The sequence below is a fragment of the Erpetoichthys calabaricus genome, chromosome 6, assembly GCF_900747795.2.
Source record: "Erpetoichthys calabaricus chromosome 6, fErpCal1.3, whole genome shotgun sequence".
Taxonomy (NCBI): Eukaryota; Metazoa; Chordata; class Cladistia; order Polypteriformes; family Polypteridae; genus Erpetoichthys; species Erpetoichthys calabaricus.
The window spans coordinates 188,605,370-188,627,302 of NC_041399.2; positions in this window are offsets into that span (position 1 = coordinate 188,605,370).

Genomic DNA, 21,933 nt, shown 5'->3' on the forward strand with positions numbered 1-21,933 from the left:
TAAACATTGAAGTTTGCTTTTCAGCAAAATGTAATATCCTGCAAAAAATAAGTTTTCAGTGTATTTTGAATGGTGATTAAAAAAACCCTACCAATCAGTTACATAAAATTAAATATATTACGACTAATGTGCCCTAACATTATTTTCTTTAAACATCAAAACTGCTCAAAGGTCTTCACAGAGTGAGGATATGAACAATAATGAATTGTCCACAAACCTCCACCTTGCAATATGCATTTCTTACTAAAATTAGAATGTACAACATACACTATATATAGAGTACGGTATAAACTGTGCATAAAGCATTCATGCATACAGTAAAAAGCATCTCCTGTGAAGGTGTGCCCAGTCTGCCTAGGGTTTTCTTGCAGTCCGTGGCACCAAGGTGCTATAGAAATGAGAGGAGAATGGATCCAGGGTTAGTTAAAGAGAGAGAATGTAAAGAGTGCTTTGGAAGAAATTTGCGAGGGCACCAGACAAACAGTGAGCTTGTGAAGAGTCCAGATGAGCTTCAGGCTGCTAAGTGACAGCACACAGTCAATGACCCGAGAAGTGATTTCAGAGTTTGACCACAGCCGCAAAGGGATTTAAAGCCACTTCAGCATATAGCTACTTTGATTCCAGGTTCAGGATGAGGATTAGGACAAGCATGCACTAATGAGACGAGAAAGTCGGGGTCAAGAGAAAAGGTGAAAAGAAAGTGCTTTTATGTAGTACTTGAAGTAGACAAGTGGATGAGCCATCTCACCTGACAATACAAAAGAAATTACCTCTTTTAACAGAAGACACTAAAGATTACATTTTTGAACTTTGTCTTTTTCCTTTTTTTCTATCTCGAGAGTCTTTATACATATTCTGGTTGCAGGGAGTCATCAGTTTGAGCTCTCTCAAATTTCTCTCAAATATATATATATATATCCTAACACAGGGTCACAGGGGCAGGAACAAATCCCGGGAAGGGTGCCAGTCCACTGCAGATATATATATTCATAGCATCCATTGTTTGAGTTCTGATCTGATTGTATGGGTGGTTACCTACCGGGTAACGCATGTGGTTGGTCTGCCAGTCTGCAAACATCTGCCACGGGTGCCCTCTTAGTTGCGAGAAGCAGATCATAGAAATTTATAAAGTTTTACTATCAAATAATGCAAAGAGTACGTGACATGTGTTTCGCCTTTATTTGGGCCCATCAGGCGTACACACTCATCTGCATCCCTCTCGGGGATCGAACCTTGGACATCAGCGTCAGAAGTGAAGCCTCTTTACACTGCGCCACGGTGTGTGGTTCGTTTATTTGACAGCCTGGAGATCGGAGTAATTACATTCATAGCATCTATTGTCTGAGTCCCACTCATACAATCAGATCGGGACTCAGACAATGGATGCTATTAATGTAATTACTCCGATCTCCAGGCTGTCAAATAAATGAACCACACACCATGGTGCAGGTTCGATCCCCGAGAAGGGTGCAGACGAGTGTGTACGCCTGATGAGCCCAAATAAGGGCAAAACACGTGTTGCATACTCTTTGCATTATTTGACAGTAAAACTTTGTAATATATGCTGTATATATATATATATATATATATATTCACGGCATTCGAAGCCTGTGTCACAATCTGATTGTATGGGTGGTTACCTACCAGGTAACGCTTGTGGTTGGCCAGCAATCTGCTAACATCCGCCACGGTGCCCTCAAGTTTGTGAGGAGCAGATCATAGAATGGTTGAAATAGTTTACTGTCAAATAAATGCAAAGAGTACGTGACACGTGTTTCGCCCTCATTCTGGGCTCATCAGGCGTACACACTCCACTGCACTCCCTCTCGGGAATCGAACCTCGGACGTCAGCGCCAGAGGCGATGCCCCTAACGTTGCGCCACGGCGTGTGGTTCGTTTATTTGACAGCATGTAGATCGGGGTAATTACATTCACGGCATTCGAAGTCTGTGTCACAATCTGTATATATATATATACAGGTCTGCGGTGGGTTGGCACCCTGCCCAGGATTGGTTCCTGCCTTGTGCCCTGTGTTGGCTGGGATTGGCTCCAGCAGACCCCCGTGACCCTGTGTTCGGATTCAGCGGGTTGGAAAATGGATGGATGGATGGATGGATATATACAGGTATGTATGTGTATATATATATATATATATATATATATATATATATATATATATATATATATATATATGCTCATGGTCAGGTGTTTTTTCCAGTTTTTCTTCAAATTGAATCAGTTAAAATGCAACGAATAACCTAAAATGTTGAAAATGTAAGCAATTAACTCCCAAAAGTTTAAATTTAAATATTAGGTTAGTAAAAACCGAAAAAGGAAATATCAGAATATTACAAATGGGAGCTGATGTGCCCCCTGGTGGCCACTATATATATATATATATACAGGTAGTCCCCAGGTTACGGACACCCGACCTACGACTTACGAACAAGGCCACAGCTGTGACACATGCGCCTCATTAACTGCCGCTCCGTCATCTTTGGCCAGAGGACGCTGCAAGTAGTGGCTGGAGCGGTGCAATTTTGCTGCTCGTGCAGTGTAATGCCCCTGTGTCCCTTGGGCGGTTCCCGGCGGCAAGCAAGCGGTGACCTGTGGTCCATAGTCACTGGGGCCACAGCTATCGCTCGTGTGCAGGATGGAGGCTTAATGGAGCGGTTTGCTGTCCGCCCACTACGCCGCCGCAGCTACTGCTCCTGACTGGACACAGGCTGGATGGAGCAGTGTATAACGTTTCACTGCCCGCCTGCTACACACGGCTCCCCCCGAATCGTTTTCGGTGGGCGGCTGGTAATGCTGTAAGCGGTGACCCGGTTGTGGCTGAACGGAGGCCATTGAGGGTGAACGGGGCGGCACGGGTTGCATTGTAGTGTGCTTTGGGTGACTGCCTGTTGAATGGGGGCGGTGATGGGTGATTCACTACACGCCTTTGGCCGCACCGTGTTCGTCCTCGGTGGGCAGACGCATGCTGCAGGTTGCATACTGTAGTGGAGATGACTGTGTGGTGGGTGGGTGGTGAACCACCCCTTGCTACTCCCATTCATTCTCAATAGCAAGCCTGCTTGTACATTGCAGGAAGTTATCTCTTGTCAGTACACCAGACGTGCTGACGAGGGATGCCTTCCTGCTGTGATAACGTGTACAGTGCTGTGCAGAAGAGCTCATATTAACCTTTTGTCTTCACCCTTCAAGAATGTCTCTGAAACACAAATCTGATGCAAGTGCTGGTGATACAGTAAAGAAGAGAAAAACCATCACCATTGAAAATAAAGTAGAAATAATAAAAAGGTCAGAGAGAGGTGAAACTCCATCATTCATTGGCACCGCACGTGGTTACAGTCGGTCAACAATAGCATTTATCAAAATAATGTACCTGTTCCGACTTACATACAAATTCAATTTAAGTACAAACTACAGTCCCTATCTTGTACATAACCCGGGGACTGCCTGTCTCTTTCTCTCTCTCTATATATATATACAGTATATATATATATATATATATATATATATATATATATATATATATATATATATATATATATATATATATATATATATATTTACTCTCTCTAGTATATAAAATCCTAAGCCTAAAGGTGCAACGATTTTGTACAACAATTTTATGTGACATTTTTATGTCACGTTTTTTGTCATGCTTTAAATCAGGCTTATTTTAAAACCTACATATATATGTTTGGTGGCATTCTTTTTAGGATTTATCAAACTTTAATGTGATGTTGTTAGATTTTCAAATTCTTATTCCATTTTTAAATTGTAAACTAAAAAATATGAAGAATTCACGTCCCGCGAGACAAGACTTTGTGCCAAGAGATTTAACCACGCCTGGGGCTGGAAATAAAAGACAAAGAGTAGGACAGCTGCTGTACAGGCTTTTAAATGTTCAAAGCGACACGCGAGATGCAGATTATGCGGTACAGCACAGCAGCAGCAATCCAGCAGCTGATCGAGCAAAGAGGACGTAAAGAAAAAATCAATTTCTTTTCCATTGTATCACCATTTAAGTGGTAATACTGTATAATACAGTATATATATATATATATATATTATATATATATATATATATATATATATATATATATATATATATATATGAGGGACATTCAAAAAGTTTCTGCACTTTTGTGTTTTCGTTGGAAACGGTGAAGGTGGGAGGAGTAGTAATTTTTTGTGTCTGAGAATGTCATGTGACTAATTGTGCCTGGCAAGCTGGCTGCCCTTGCAATTTAGCATAAGAGTCGCCACCCTGTGGTGAAGATGGCTTTGAAACTTATAAATTACACTAAACAGGAACAGCGTTCTGTCATACGCTTTTGGTGAAAAATGCCTTCAGGCTTCATCACAGATCTCCACCGAACGCCCTGTCATCTCATCATTGATGACACCACCCTTTCACTTTTGTATACTGTCTGTAATCGGTAGATGAGCCCAGAATATTTCCTCCTTTTCTATTGTTTCTTTCTTCATAACATCCACACGATTTGATCCTCATCATTACCTGTACCACTCATGACATTGTTCGTGCTCTTGTTCTACATAAGTTGTGTTTTGTCCTCCTTACACCCAGTGTATAAATTGACAGGCAGCTTAAACTCATCCCCCATTCACCACACCAGACAAGTTTGATTAACGTGTTTAATGCAGTAATTGGGAAAATGTAAGCCTGAAATAGAAAACAGTATTTAGATATCAATTTTTAAAGTAAACACAGATAATGTGTATAATAGATAAAATATTACCAGTGCTGACAGTTATAGCACACAGCACCTATCAGAGTTAATCTGAATTTACAACTGTAAATAGATAAATTAAACTCATCTAATATAGGGAATATTGTATCCTGCAATTAATGCGCATATAAATAATACTAAACTAAAGTAAGCACCAGGAAGGCACCCGGTCCAGACACCATTCCTGGCTGTGTTTTGAAGTTCTATGCTGATCAGCTTATACCAGTGTCCATGGTAATATTTAATCTCTCCTTTACACAGTCTGACATAGCAACATACTTCAAAAGATCCACCAATGTGCCTGTAACTATGAAATCATATCCATCCTAAATAGATGACTACCACCCTGTTGCACTAAAGCCTATAACAATGAAATTTTTTTTTGAGATGCTACTTGAGAACTAAATATGCTCTTCACTGTCCAAAATGCTAGGCCCTTTACAGTTCTCATTTTGCTCTAGTAGGTCAACTTGATCCAACATGCAGTATGGCCCACCTGGATAAAAGGAGAACAAATGACGTGTGAATGATGTTTAACATTTAACATGATAAACCTCTCTCAGCTCATTACCAGGCACAGGGACCTGCTATACTTCCTCTATGCATATGACTGCACATCTGCACATTACTCTACATCATTACCAAGTCTGACAATTACACAACTGTGGTAGGGCCTCATCTCTAACATCAATGAACAGGCTTACCAGGATGAAGTGGAGAGTCTGTCACATTGATGTCAATGAAACAAGTCTTCTTCTGAATGTCAGCAAGACAAAGGAGTTGATTCTGAACACTGGGGGACAACAGCAGAGGCATACCATTCATCAGAATTGATAGTACTCTGGTGGAGAGAGTGGACAGATACCTCAGTGTCCACATCACAGAAGACGTGACCTGGTCCAAGCATACTGACGCCTTGGGGAAGAAGGCATGACAGTGTCATTATCACCTCAGATACCTCAGGAATTTTAAGCATCCCCCAACTATATACTAAAGAACTTCTATGTGACAGATTATGATGCTACCTTTGTTCTCTATGGCTGGTTATGCCACAGACAAAACACCCTTTCAAACAGCAGTCAGAGACAAAAGAAACAACCTTTGACACAACATAGCATTTACCCTTGTTGGATCAGCTGCTGTTCAGTAACGCATAACTCATTTATCACAGTGTTATGAAGCTTTAAAGACATCTCACTTATATGGTATTTTGTTCTTGGTCCAGTACAGAGCAGCAGTGACTCTGCTTCAGCCTCCACTGTCCCTCTCTTCAGCTAAATGCTCTCAAATAAACCAGTTTTTAGTTCTTTTAATATGAAGAAACCACCACTGCAACAAAACAGCTAAGAAGTTGTCAAGTTTGGTGTGTTTGAATAAAATTCCAATACTGTTCCTTCAAGTGCAAGAATGAAGGTCTCTTTGTTCAGTTGTCTCCTGCCCATCTTTTTGTGCAACTCAGACAGTATCCACCGTCTAAAACATGCTGACAGGAAATATTATGACCTGGTTTGGAAACAGCATGCACAGGGCCGCAATGCTCGACAGAGAGTGGTGTGGTCAGCTAAATGCATCAGAGGGTATGCACTCTAACCTCCAGGATATTAATCAATGTTGGACCATAGATTAGAGATAACAGTCATCCCAACAATGGCTTCTTCTTTGTGTTGCATTCAAGGAAACGTGATGCCCTATTATCAGTTCAAACATGTCATATGTATGTATGCTTATATTAATTAATTACATGATTCCTTAATTAATTAATTTTTATATATACAGTATGTTTTACAATAATATCATGCGTTACTGCTGCCAGTGTCTTTATTGATATTTATGGAGTCGTGTACCGGTATTTATTGTTTATTGTCTTTTTTATATTCTTCTCTCTAATGCAAAGCCTTGGAGTTTAGCAACTAAGCATTCCACTGCATATTGTACTGTGTATAAATGTATGTGACAAATAAAATTGAATTGAATTTAATTTCATTTGGATTAAATGTACCAACAATGCTTTGTGGGTCTGAAACAGAAAACAGATTAAGTAGATAAACACACCCCTACTTCCTCCTGCATGCTGCTTCCTACTACCTGCAGTACTTGGATGGGAGACCAATCAGGAAATGCTTGGGTTGCTGCTTGAAGAGGTGTAGGTGAGACCAGCAAGGGGCACTTACGCTGAGGTCAGAATGTGGACCCTAATGCCCCAGTGCAGTAATGGGGACACAGTGCTGTAAAAATGGTGCTGTCCTTCATATAAGTTGACAGATTGAGGTCCTGACTCTCTGTGGTTATTAAAGATCCCTGGGCATTGTTTGTAAAGAACAGCATTCATCCCAATGTCCTGGCTAAATTGCCAACCATGGCCTAGTCAATCTGGCCCCCTGTCTCTAATTGGCTAACTATCTCTCACCCATTCATCACCAACCAGCTAATGTGTGGTGAGCGTACTGGTTCAATAATGGCTTCTGTCGCATCATCCAGGTGGATGCTTTGCATTAGAGGTGGTTGAAGTGGCTCCTCACTCACTGTGTAAAGTGCTTTGTGTAGTGAGAAAAGCACTATATAAATGTAGAGAATTATTATTATATTTATTAATATCATTATATCATCCAACGTTAACTCGTACTATGCAAACTACAGATGGATATCACCTATGAGTTATCTTGTAAGCCTTCTTAGGGGCTGTAGCGCTGAATACGACCATGTAAATAGAGGATATTGGGAGACTAAAATAAGAATGAAAAATTAGTTTGGTGTCACAGAACAGAATATTTCACTTTCAGTTAGCGTTTTCTTATTAGCCACACCAAAGTAACAATAAGTAGCAATTTATTCTGCAGTCTCAACACAAGACAGCATTTAATAAAGCCAGCCCCCTGTATATGATGAAAACTTTACAAGCTTTGAATTTTTTTACCAGATGTAATTGCTTGTGAAACACTAACTTACAAAAATGTAACAGACTGGAACTTAGATAATGGATATTCAAAACGGGCAGCTGTAGTTCTTTCAGAAATTCACACAAAGCTGCTCACAGACTTAATTACTGAATATCCCTTATTTGCAGGAAAGTTGCCACAGCCTACAACAAGGTTCTCAAGGCATGATAATCTATATTGGCCAACTTAATTTATTGAGGGAAACAATATTACTAAAAAACAAAGCAAAATGAACATAATTGTTCAAACCTTAGGATTGTTATGTTTCACTAGCTGCAATAAACTATTTCCTATAAATATAGAATCCATCAGAATAATAAAATGTAACTAAATTGACTTGTCATTAACACAGGGTTGAGTAATTTTTTGTCTTTTTCTGTGTCAGTGTGTATTAACTTTTATATTCCCATGTGTTATCTTTCTTTATTAGGGTTAGGGTTAGTATTTGTATGTACAGTATCCATCCATCCATCCATTTTCCAACCCGCTGAATCCGAACACAGGGTCACGGGGGTCTGCTGGAGCCAATCCCAGCCAACACAGGGCACAAGGCAGGAACCAATCCTGGGCAGGGTGCCAACCCACCGCAGGACACACACAAACACACCAAGCACACACTAGGGCCAATTTAGAATCGCCAATCCACCTAACCTGCAGGTCTTTGGACTGTGGGAGGAAACCGTAGCGCCCGGAGGAAACCCACACAGACACAGGGAGAACATGCAAACTCCAAGCAGGGAGGACCCGGGAAGCGAACCCAGGTCCCCAGGTCTCCCAACTGCGAGGCAGCAGCGCTACCCACTGCGCCACCGTGCCGCCCCGTATGAACAGTATTTCTAACATTTTTGTGTTGTTTTGCTGTATTTTTAATTTCTATTTCTTGCTGTTATAATTCTTTTATCCTTCTCACTGTTTTTTCAGTGGTAATGTTATGTTGCGGCTATGGTTGCAGCCTGTTGCTGGAAAAAGTAGGGAGGACCTGTACCATCACGACTGCACTATAAAAGGAGGCAGTACATACAGTGAAGCATCCACACCTTGACTAATCAAAAGAAATACATTATTAGAAAACCAGTAACGGCGCACTGCATGAGATAACGTGCAGTGAATACACTTGACTTGAGCATTCATAGTTTCATACTCTTTCTCTATATGTTTAGCATTCATTTGCTCAGAGGTTGATGCGCTTGCTGCTTTCTGAGCAGCTCTTCTTTTCTCCATCATAGCGGTCCACTTTTTCTCTTCTTTCGTCTGCATCTTTTCGTGTTAAAACTGATTGTCAGTGTTTGTGTTGCAATTACTTAGTACATTTTCCTTAATTTTTCACTTAAGCTGGCACTTAAGTCTTGAATCTGCCTCAAGAATGATTTAGGATATGAAGAGATAGGGGAAGTGATGGCGAAGGTGGTAGGGATGAGAATTCCACCCGTACACATGCACCGCATGGCCACCCTGCTGGTCACTGCAGAGAGCTGATTCTATAATAAAATAAAATAATAATTACAAGAAGAATAACCTTGGAGGTCAATCGTCACACTTAAAGCGGATAGTAGACATCACGGAGTATATGTGTACCAAATTTCAGGTCAATAGGTCAAACGGTTTGCGAGATGCAGGTGATTTAAAATCCTGGACAGACAGACGGACAGCCATGGTAGTGTATTATATAAGAAGATAGGATATAAGAAATAACTCAAAGAAAAAACATTTCATGAAAGGAAACATTGTTTCAAACTAATTTTTAATGTTGTCATTTCTAGCTCAGTGCTAAAAAGCTGAATAAAGAGAAATAACAAAAATTCTGCTAACATCCCTGACTATTCACCTGCTAATGGAAAAGACATTTACAGTCTCAGCTGCTCGGAAAATACATTTGTCCCCCAAAACTTCCAGCTTGTCTTAATGAATATGTTAGGGTTTGACATAGTAAGCAAAGAGCAGTAACATTGAACCATGACAAAGAAAACCTTGCAGTGGATTCAAAAAGTATGCTGTAGATTTACTTTTAATCTGATAAATTAAAGACGAGACTCAATAACCCATAACGACAAAGTGAAAACATGTTTTCAGAAAGGTTTTCAAATTTATTGAAAGTCAAAAACTGAAATCTCTCATTTAAATAAGTGTTCAGACTTTTACTTCAGTACTTTGTAGAAGCCCCTTTGGCAGATATTACATCTTTGAGTTTTCTTGGGTAAGTCACCACAAGATTTGGAGTTTGTCAGCTTTAGCCCATTCTTCTTGGCATTTCCACAAGCTCTATTAGATTTGAAGGATAGCACCTTTAACTGCTGTCTTCAGGTCTCTCCACAGATGTTTTATTGGTTTTAAGTCTGGGCCTTGGCCTGGCCACTCTAGGACAGTCAGAGATTTGTTCCAAAATCACTCCAGTGTTGTCTTGTTATTGTGTTGAAAGGAGAGCAGTATGAGGTTGCGTGCACACTGGAGGAGGACTTCTTTCTATTTGGCTCCATTCAGCCTCTTTGTCCCAGCTGCTCAGAAGCCTCCCCCAAACATTACTCTGCCACCGCCATGTTTCACTGTAGGGATGTAATGAGTGGTCTGTGGCGTCAGGAATATTTTAAATAAATAATCGTGTACGGGGCTCCAATCAGGTGTTGGTGTGCGCATGTATGCTTCGCTCCGTGACTGATTGGTTTACTTGGTAGATCGCACTGTATAGACACAGAGAGGCAGGTGGATTTGTCAGGTACCTCACTTGTGCCTTGTCGAAACATGCATCCATTTATATAGGAGCAATAAAAAGAAGTCTGCACGGCAGAAAGGGGAGATCAGAAAGAGGAACAGACAGAAAAGAGAAACACAGGTTAATGGACGAAGAGAAAGGCAGGAACAGGAGAGAGCTGGTGTGAGAGAGAGGAGGTAGGCAGCAGGGAGGAGAGCCCCTTAGGGATGCGTGAGGCCGACACTCAGGGGCTGAAGTGGATCTCCCCAGCTGAGTGGTTTAGGGAGCCTAAGTGACCCATTAGTGCAACTCACTGCATAAGACTGAGGAGGGGCAGTGGTAGTCAGGTAGGCTCAGTGTGGTGCCCTGCCAGTGCCACAGATGGCAGCAGGGAACCAAGCCTAGAAGCAATGAGGTTCAGTGTGGCACCCTGATGGGTGGTTGGTTGTACCTGTCGGTTAGGCGTCTCCTCTGCTTCAAGGTCCCATGCGGGTTAAGCTCAGGAGACGTCTGTTTTAGATGAATGCACCCGGGCACATGAATTTTAAAGGACAGCTTCCTGCCTGTGATTTTAATCTCACTTTTAAATGATTATTATTAATGGATTATTTTTTACCTCCACTATTGAACCCTGCTTTTTGGTATACATAGTGCTTGAAGTTCTGCCCAAAGATTTCAGTTTTTGTTTAATCTTTTTCTTCATGATCTCAGAATAGTTTAAACACCTTTTAGTCAAGAGAGGCTTCTATGTAGCCAGACTACCATAAACACCTATTTGATACAGTGCTGCTGTGATGATTGCCTTTTCGACAGGTTCTCACATGTCAGCAGAGGACTTCTGAAGTTCTGTTACATTGACAATTGGGTTCTTGGTCACCTTTCTCACCAAAGCCCTTCTTGCCCACTTACTAACTGTATCTAGAAAGCCAAATCTAAGAAGAGTCTTGGTGGTTCCAAACTTCTTCCATTTCACAATTATTGAAGTCACTGTGCTCATAGAAAACTCAAAGCTTTAGAAATGGTTGTACACCATTAATCTGGTCTATGCCTCACCCCAATTTAATTGTGGAGTTCTATAAAGAGTTCTTTGGACGTCATGGCCGTACTTTTTGCCCTGACATGCAGTGTGAATTGTGGGACCTTACATACAAGGTGTGTGTCTTTCAAATGATGTCCAATCAATTGAACTGGCCACAGCTGAACACCAATCAAGTTCTAGAACACATCTCAAGGTGAATTAAAGCACACAGGATACTCCTGAGCACAATTTGGAGTGTCATAGTAAAGGGTCTGAATACATACATGAATGGAATATTTCAGTTTTTGATTTTTAATAAATTGAAAGATCTTTTCCGAAAACACGTGTTCACTTTGTCATTATGGGTTACTTGGTGAAAACTGATGGGCAAAAATGGCAGATTTAAAATTAAACCTACAACAAATTATATAGATAGTGAGGGTGTTGGAATACTTTCTGAATCCACTGTGTCTCTAATTCAATACAGGAAGTTGTCTTTTCTTATCTTCCTTTTGTGTGATAGTATCTTCCTGAATTGGTTTTTTAAAGTTTTTCATGATATATTTAGCATTAAGTTAACAGTAAACTAGAAAGCACACAACACTTACAAGCTTACACAGACGCAAAAATGGTGTTCATATTTAGCTATAAAAATGTACAGTGAAGGATATTATACAAAAATGTGACAGAATTGTGTTACATAACTTTGCCTAAGTGATTTATAGTGTATCCATGTATTTAATGACAGATGATGGGTCATCTTTGTCCTCTTATTTTCATAGTCATACAACCCGGATCTGCATAGGACTAAACTCAAATTGGCAAACAGTGTATTAAATATTAGGTTAGTTTTCAATATCTTATGATTTTTAGCAGCTTTTGCCAACATAATGTCTAATAAAAAACAATACTGTTTAGAAATGTTATACTGAATAGACATGTATGACTCACACTATGTCCACTATTACAAATGATTCAAAAGATATGAAGTCAGAATATCTACATTAAACAACACCATGAAGATGAACAAGAAAGTAATGTAACATATTCATATAATCCAATTCTGGGTCATGGGGGTCCAAAGGCTAGCACAGAAGTGTGCTCTGTACATACACACATTATTGAAAGGGTAATGGCACCTCCAAAAATCACTCCAAACCTTCACTACGCCGTATTTATGTGGTTTCCCAAGGACATTAAGAATAATAAAAGATATTGCCTTAGGATGGGGCCTGACTTGTTAGAAAAAGATCCACTTGATAAATACTTAGTGAAGCAATTAAAATTAATGGGAAGCCTGTTGCTTTCTGTTCATCCAATGCTAAAAAGAAAAATGATTATGTTTAGAAGTGCAAAGAACTGGATTAAAAGATTGTTTTTTTAACATTTTCTTTCCATAAACCTCTCTGTAACTCTAAAAACTGTGATTTATGCACCCCATAAATGGCATTGCTAATTTAGAAGTCATTAGCACAAATTTTCTGGTTAGGTCATAAAATCAGCTCATTTCAGCAACAAGAGCTGAACTAGGATACAACTTATTAATCATTCCAACCAATAATATATATGAATAATGTGAATTTGGAGCAGACATTTTGCACAAAATTTTATTCTGCATGAAAGGAAAATATGTGGAAAATCTGTTTGTGTCTAGTTGGTGCAGCGGTGATTGAGAGAAAGGTAATGTGAGTTGAGATGGGAGAGAATACTACCATTTTTAAATAGGCGAGCTTAACTGAGATTGATACTGGTCTGATCTCTTCTTCAATCTCCCTTAAAAACCTCCCATAAAAAGGAAAACAATTACTGAAGGGATACATGTTGAATATTAAACAGTGGAATAAAAAAATAGTCAGGACCCCCATTTATATTTTCATTTTTATTTATTATAAACATAGATTACTGTTTTTACAATACATATTTTCTCATGATTCCCTTAAATAAAAGTCACATTAAAGTCCTGAACAAGGCTAACTTAGTGGAAGGCTCCTGAAATCTTGTACAGAGCAGCTTAGTTCCATTTTGTACTTTATTTTTAAGCTGACATTAGAGCAGCAGAAGGTTCCAAAGCTATCAAAACCAGCCACTGTAATTCCAGTAGCTAAAAACAGTAACCCTAAAATTAAATGACTTCAGACCAGTGGCTCTGACATTACTGGTTATGAAATCATTTGAAAAATTTACACAGACAAATCTAACAGAGAAAACTCAGGAGTTAATAGATTCATTTCAGTTTGCCTACCAGTATAACAGAGGCACAGAGGACACCATTTTCACTTTGCTTTATCTATTATATAACCACTTGGAGGGCACAAGGACTCACATGGGGCTTGTGTTTGTAGACTACTTTTCAGCTTTTAATGCCATCCAGTCCCACCTTTTAAAAGATTTTAATTTAGTCTTCAGTTTGGTACCATGGCTGATTGACATTTTAACAGACAAGACTCAAAGAGGGAAAGTCAATGGTTGGATATCTGACATGTTGTCCGCATTCACAGAGTCCTCAGAGCTGTTTTCTGTTAGCTTATTTGTACATCCTCTACACAAATGGTTGTTGCACTAAATTTGAAAACAGGTTTATCTTTAAATCTGCAGATGACTCAGTGATTGAAAGCCTGCTGAATGAGAATGAGAGCAGTCCTGGTCCAGTAGTAGATAATTTTGTTAACTGGTGTGATAAGTCTTTTCTAGATAGATAGAACTTTATTTATCACCAGGCAAAAACTTTCTATGGAAGTTCTTTAACCCCCTTAGTATTAGACTCAAGTGCTACTTGGGCTATAAAAGAAGAGCCAAAAGTGTCAGACCCGAGTGTCACTCGGGTGATGGTTTAGACCAGGGGTGGGCAAAGTCATTCCTGGAGGGCCGCAGTGGCTGCAGGTTTTTGTTCCAACCCAATTGCTTAATAAGAAGCACTTATTGCTCTAGAAACACTTCTGCTTCATTTTAGTTATCTCCCTCGTTAAGATTTTGAACCCTTATTGCTTATTTAAGTCTTAAACAACTGCATTCTCGGTTTTTAATTGCTCCTTATTAGCAATAAGATGCAAATGACAAAAGAAACCAGCAGTTATCCATTTTGCTTCTTACCCTTTACACCTGTGTATATTTATCGTCCACTATTTGGTTTAATTAAATACTTGGAAGGAAAGAGAATAGAAAAAAGTGAAGGATTGAGAATTACCCATCCGTTTTACACTTCAAAGTATTTGGATGATATCCTTAGAATGGAAAAAAAAATCTAGGATATGAGAATGACTTGACATAGCAGAGTTAAAGCACTAACAAGCCATGAAATGTAATTATTGGCAATTATTGTTTTCTAATTAAGCAACTGGGTTGGAACAAAAACCCGCGGCCACTCCGGCCCTCCAGGAATGACTTTGTCCACCCCTGGTTTAGACGCATCTCATTTAAGTGTGAGACCCAAACATCTTGTGTATGTGGTACGTCTGTATATGACCCGGGACAAATTGCAGCTGTGTGACTAACAAAATTCCAAGTAGCAACCTTGACAATGGCATCTGCGAAGAGACTTCTTTCAGCATTGCAAGTGTTACATGCTCTTGCTGGTGACAGTGAAGTTGAAGATGTTGAGGAGCCTCTCATCAGCAGTGATGAAGAAATAAATCTGCCTTCAGGCCGCGAAATAGAAACAGACAGTGAGAGTAAAATTGATTCTGATCAATCTGAAACTGACTCTCGTGTTTGAGTTCCTGTTGACCCTGCTGCAATTAAACCTGCACCACCTTGTTGTGATTTTGTGGGGAAGCCAAGAATAAAAGTGGATATTGCCAACCAAGATCCAATTACTTAACTCAAGTTATTCCTGGGTGATGACATAGTCCAAAGAATGCTGAACAGTATCAGGTAAATGACCACTCACATAAGCTACTTTCCCATTAAAAAGGATGGGAATTGGTACTTGCCGATGACATCTGGGCCTTTTTGGGCTTATTGACATTGCAGGGACTTATAGGAAAACCTGAGCAGAGGTGGTACTGGTACAAGAGCAAAATGTTGGCAATGCCATTTTTTAGAGAGATCATGTCAGAGTGTATGTTTTCACTAACCATGAAATATCTCCACTTTACAAACAATGAAGACTTTGATGAGAATACCCATCCAGCATCAAAACTGAAAAAATTCTGGGATATATACCAAGTCATTTTGTCAAATTTCCATAACATGTACATTTTGGATCGTGATGTTAGCATAGATGAAAGTCTCATGGCTTATAAGGGCATACTGTCATGGATACAGTACATCAAAAAGAGCAAGATTCGGGATAAAATTCTACATGATCTGTGAATCTAAGACTGGATACATTTAGAATTCGGTTCTGTATACAGGAAAAGGAACAAAGTTTGATGATAAATGCAATCAGTACAGAGTTGCTACGTCATTGGTGCTGACTTTGATGGATGCTTTGGTTGATCAAGGTTACTGTGTAACCATGGACAATTTTTACTAATTACTAGAGCTATTTGAAATCTTGCTGCAAAGAAAAACTAATACATATGGAACAGTGTGTCTTGGCTTGCCTGAAGACTTTGCCAGAGCAGAACTACAGCAAGGTGCACTAGCTGCCCAGCGAAAACGTCAACTGCTTAGGATGAAATAGAAGGACAAAAGAGATGTTTGTCTTCTCAGTACTGTGCAAAATGCAGCTACAATCACTGTTCAGGCTAGAGGCAACAGAGAGGTTACTAAGCCTGGTGTTGTGGTCAACTACAATAACACGATGGGTGGTGTAGATCGTGCTGATCTGGAATTGACTTTCTATCTGGCTATGAGAAGGCAACAAAAGAAATATTACAAAAAGATATTTTGTCATCTGCTTGAGCAGTGCGTTTGAAATTCATTTGTGTTGTTCAGACACAAAGCTGACAGGACTGTCTCTTATGAAAACTTCACATGTCAGCTTGCGGAACAAATCATTGCCGCACATCCACCATCAACACTACCGCTGAAGAAATGCGGTTGACCAGGCACATCACTGATCAATCCAGAGCATCTTATTGGTAGAGATTTTAGTTAATATATACCACCAACAGAGAAGAAGCAGAATCCAACTTGTGCCTGTGCAGTGTGTTCAAAACTAGTTAGTCTGGAAAGAAAATCCATAAAGAAACATGCTATTATAGTCCCGACTCTGACACTGGATTGTGTCTTTCACTGTGCTTTAAGGTTTACCACACAAAGGACTAATTTTGAGATTATATACTGTTTTGGCATCATTAGTAGTAATATTATTACTTTTATTATTTTTTTATACCATCATACCACTTTTATACCAATGCATTTGTAGATTCGATTAATCTTATTTGTTAACTTGTTCAGATCAACTTATTATTTTCTTGCCTCTTTCCACTTATCCAGTTGTAGCAAGTGTTTTAGTTTTGATTTATACTTTGTGTCCTTAACCTTGGCCATTCAAAAGAAAAAGAAAAGTAGTTACAAGCAAAAATTGTTATGAAAGAGTTCAGCAGGTCATTAATATCTTATTCTGCATAAAAACTGAAAGCTAAAAGGTGTGGCAAGCGGCTGGGGGTGGCACCCTGCTGGAATGCCCGGAAGGACCGGAGGGTGGATTACGCCTCCTCCAGACCACGAGGGGGTGACCGTCTGGTGGCTTTGGGGAACACGGAAACAGAGCTTAGAAGCTCAACCCTATAGGGGCCCGTGGTCACCACCAGGGGGCGCCCCAATGCCTGAGGAACCCTGGCCCTCAGCACTTCCACCACATCCGGAAATGCTGGGGGGAAGAAGACCATTGACATCCAGAGTGCTTCCGGGTGTGCAGCCGGTACTTCCGCCACACTTGGGAGTGCTGGCGGCAGCTAATCTGTATGCACCTGGTGCATGTCTGGGTGTGTATAAAAGGGGCCACCTCCCTCCATTCGATGGCTGGAGTTGGGTGGAAGAGGACGAAGCTCGGAGGAGAGGAATGGAGGCAGTCAGAAGAGAGAGAGGCATTGGAGAAAGAGGCCTGGACTTTGGGGGAGTATTGGGTTGTGTGTGGCACTGTAAATAGTAAATTATGATTAAACACGTGTGTGCTGGCAAACTATCGGTGTCTGCCTGTCTGTGTCCGGGCCATGTTCCAGAAAGGATAATGAATCTCTAACGTAAAGAAGAACATACACAATTATCAGCCTTGATTTCTACAAAAAGGCTAGCATTCTATACATGCAAGACTGACTGAACAGCTATTACTTGGTTTACTCTTACTTAATTCTAAGAGTGGGTGGTGGTGTGGAGAAAAAGGGCTTTCTTGTTTTTGTTTGCTTAAAACCAAAAGAGCAGTCTGACAGATAATGTCAAGTTCACTAGAGAGCAAATAACAAAGCCAAAGGTTAATTCAGGTTGTTAGACATTAACCAGACAAAAAGTCAAAAAATAAAAAAAATAAAAATAAAACTATAAATGGATTTGAACAGAGCAAAATTAAAAAAGCAGCTGTTTAAAACCAGTGGCGTAGCACTCGGGCGGCACATTTTTGGGGGCGGCATTATTGGTCAAAAGGCTCAGTACAATTTGTGTGTAAGCAACAGGGTTCGGAAAAATATCACTCATGAATGAAAATAGTAAAATTCTCTGACAAATGCTTCAAAAAATTTCCAGACTGTCCTTCTGTGACGGTATCAGACACAGCAGCTGAAATTTATGAGGCAATAACAAAAATAAACATAAACATTACACCGATAATAATTTCTAGGAAGATAAACAACTAATGTACAATTTACAATTTTGTTTTGTTATCAATCCGAATGCATTCTTGCTCTGTGTGGAAAACATCCCCACCTATCACTTGTACACTACACTGGTTCTGGTTTTTGAAGCGCAATTATATTAAACTAATAATTAGAACACGGCTTATCAGTGCGTCTATACTATATTCTTGTCTAGTTGATGCTTATAAATAATTATATGTGAAAGATTATTGATGTTTCTCTATATATGAATACGTCTATGCAAATTTTATCTTAATTTTTCTCTATACATCATTTTAATTTTCTATTTAAATAGGTTAACATATTCTGGAGGGCAGCAAACTGAAGCACCGCCCTGAGCGGCACGAACTCGAGCTACGCTAGAGTTAGTAACTCTAGTTACTTTTCAAGTACCAAATGCTAAATCATCCATCCATCCTCTTCCGCTTATCCGAGATCGGGTCGCGGGGGCAGCAGCTTGAGCAGAGATGCCCAGACTTCCCTCTCCCCGGCCACTTCTTCTAGCTCTTCCGGGAGAATCCCGAGGCGTTCCCAGGCCAGCCGGGAGACATAGTCCCTCCAGCGTGTCCTGGGTCTTCCCTGGGCCCTCCTCCCGGTTAGACGTGCCCGGAATACCTCACCAGGGAGGCGTCCAGGAGGCATCCTGATCAGATGCCCGAGCCACCTCATCTAACTCCTCTTGATGAGGTGGAGCAGCGGCTCTACTTTGAGCCCTCCCGGATGACTGAGCTGCCCACCCTATCTTTAAGGGAAAGTCCAGACACCCTGCGGAGGAAACTCATTTCAGCCGCTTGTATTCGCGATCTCGTTCTTTCGGTCACTACCCATAACTCATGACCATAGGTGAGGGTAGGAGTGTAGATTGACTGGTAAATTGAGAGCTTTGCCTTATGGCTCAGCTCCTTGTTCACCACGACAGACCGATGCAGAGTCCTCATCACTGCGGACGCTGCACCGATCCGCCTGTCAATCTCACGTTCCATTCTTCCCTCACTCGTGAGCAATACCCTGAGATATTTGAACTCCTCCACTTGGGGCAGGATCTCGCTCCCAACCCTGAGAGTTAAATGATGTTAAATCAACTACAAGCCAATCCTATAAATTATGTGTTGTGCAGGTACAGGTGAACTAAGAACATGTGACATTTCAACAATAGAAGCACAAAATTGCACCATTTGCATCATCCGTTAAGAACAATATAGACCTAAAGGAGAAAACAAAAAATAAAAAACATGGCACACTGATTTCCACTGCAACCTCATGGACCTAATGTACTGAGTTCAAGTTTGAATGTTCTATCCAAGTTTGCATGTGATTCAATTTAAGTCCTAAAGTGGTTTGTGTGTGTGATGCCTGTAATGGACTGGTGCCCTGTGCAGGGTTGTTTCCTGACTTGTGCTTGATACTGCTTGGAAGGTTTCCAGCCCCCATGATCTTGAATTGTTTTATGTCAGCATATTCTTTAAAACCAGCTAGGTGGAAATTGCAATTGTAAAGGAGATATATGGTAAATAAAAAGAATCCAGGTAGTATATTCACTTTCACATACCCACACGCAGTACCCAACAGCGCTGTCCACCTCTTCAGTTTCTGATTTATACTCCTATAAACAAGTTCTTTTCAAGAAAACTTTAAGACTGAGGGCAAAATAATTAGACCTTTCTTTTGAGACTAATAGTTGTTGGTTCTCATTAAAGGGTCAAACAGCTGCAGTAAATAAACCTGAAATTCTTTTAATTAACTCTTTTATCGTAAAGCTTACGATAATTGTTTCATAAAGGTGTCTTACTGCTACAATGAAAATATAAACCCAGAAATAACAGCTATTGGCACTCCTCACAGCGCACCAGCATGACAGTCTTGTGCCACCTTTTGCTGTCAAGTGGAAGCACTTCATAGATAAGGAGCAACAGTAAAGTTTCTGTCATAAATACCCTACTTATGAATCAGATTTGCTTACTGGACAACTGTATCAGTGAGATTATCAGGGTCTTAATCCAGTTCACCTTTTACTTGTTCAAAGAAACAATGCCTTTAATAGAAAAGGGATTCACAGTTCTGAGCCCCAGTGACTACACTTTTGTTCATTTTGTCCTTTGTGGAATGCTGACTAATTTACTTATGGTTATAGCTTTTGTTTCTGGTGCATCAAGCGCTGACCTAAATTCTATAGGAATATCTAAGAACAAGAAAGCTGAAATGCCCAGGCAGTTTTCTTGTGGTCAACAGTAATATAACATAAGAAATTATGATTATGTTTGTGGAAAAAGACTTATGTACATATAAACTATAAAAAATGGTAGGCACCAAATGGTCATTGAATCGTTTAGATTGTTATAATATCAACAAAGTGGTGCTTCATGATTGAATTAATGCCCTCCGGTTGTTGTCATTAGAACCACAGTTACCTGAGGGCTATTTAAGGCACCTGTTACCACGGCTTCTTTGCTGTGGCATTGGTTCTTGCCACAAAAATAGAAGTTTTTTTCTTCTGTTTTATTTAACTCTTGTGTAAGTTTTGGATTTTGACCATTTAACTTTTTGGATTTTCGGTTTTAAACTTTTATTTTGATTCTTAGAACTGCATACTTCTGATTATTTGTACTTTTGGATTGAATTGTTTAGTTTCTTTGTCAGTTTTGTTTATATTAAAACATTCTTCACTGTAATCCTAATCTCAAAGTATTGAGCCTCTACAGAATCCATATTGTCACATCTTTGACTAAAATTATTTATGTGTGATGTACTCTCATTTTCATTAACCTTTCTTCTATGTATTTTTATACCTAGCCAAGGTACCTGGTGTTGTACAGGTATGTTTGCGTAGACTCCTTAGCATTACGTTTTCCACCAGAAAAACAAACCAGAAGCATTGAATTTTTTTCAACAACAAAAAATGTTATTACTTGTAAAAGGAACATGTAAATACCAAAACATCAGTATAGTCACAGTAGGAAAAGTATGGCTAGTGTCCACTACTGTACTGATGCTGATTTACAGTAATATACTGTATGTGCTACATGTGACACATTTTGAAACAATCTTCAATGCATATACGAGGGTTGTCTGGGTTCCGTGCGGAATCACTCAAAATAAGTAGCCAAGGATTTTTTTTCTATTTTTCTCATGTACTTCGATCCTTTTTAAACTTTTTCCAAGTATTCACTGCCAACATCAATGCACTTTTGGGCTCTTCTGACCCACACCGCAAAACACTCGTGAAAGGTTGTCTTTGGGAGGTTGTCCAGCTGTTCTTTGACAGCTGCAATCAGTTCCTCTCGAGTTTCGAAGTTGTGGCCTCGCAGGGGTTCTGTCACCTTCGGGAAGAGCCAAAAGTCACATGGTGCAAGATCTGGCGAGTAGGGTGGCGGGTTCAAAACGTTGACACCACTGTCTTCAATGAAATACTTCGTTGCATTAGCCGTGTGGGCAAAAAGTGCCTTTGCAAGTTCTTGGACCGGCCTCTAGCCATCGCAGAAAAAATGTCAGGCAGGCACTGAGTGGTGTACCACTCAGAGGTCACAGTTTTCCTCTCCATCAGCGGAATTGACGCGACAATGCCATCGATGTTGAAAAAGATGGCAAACATGGTGCATTCCACCGAGCGGATTAAACCATCAGAAAAGTCGTAAAAAATCATCACTCGAAAGTCACGCACGCACGGAGTCGGGAGCTTCGCCGGCTGTACACTCTCAGTTCGTTTGCTTCTCGTGTTCCTTCTGAAGGAAGAGAGGGAGCAAAACATCTGAACAAAAACATGCAACCACTTGAATAATCCCTCTACACAGCAGAA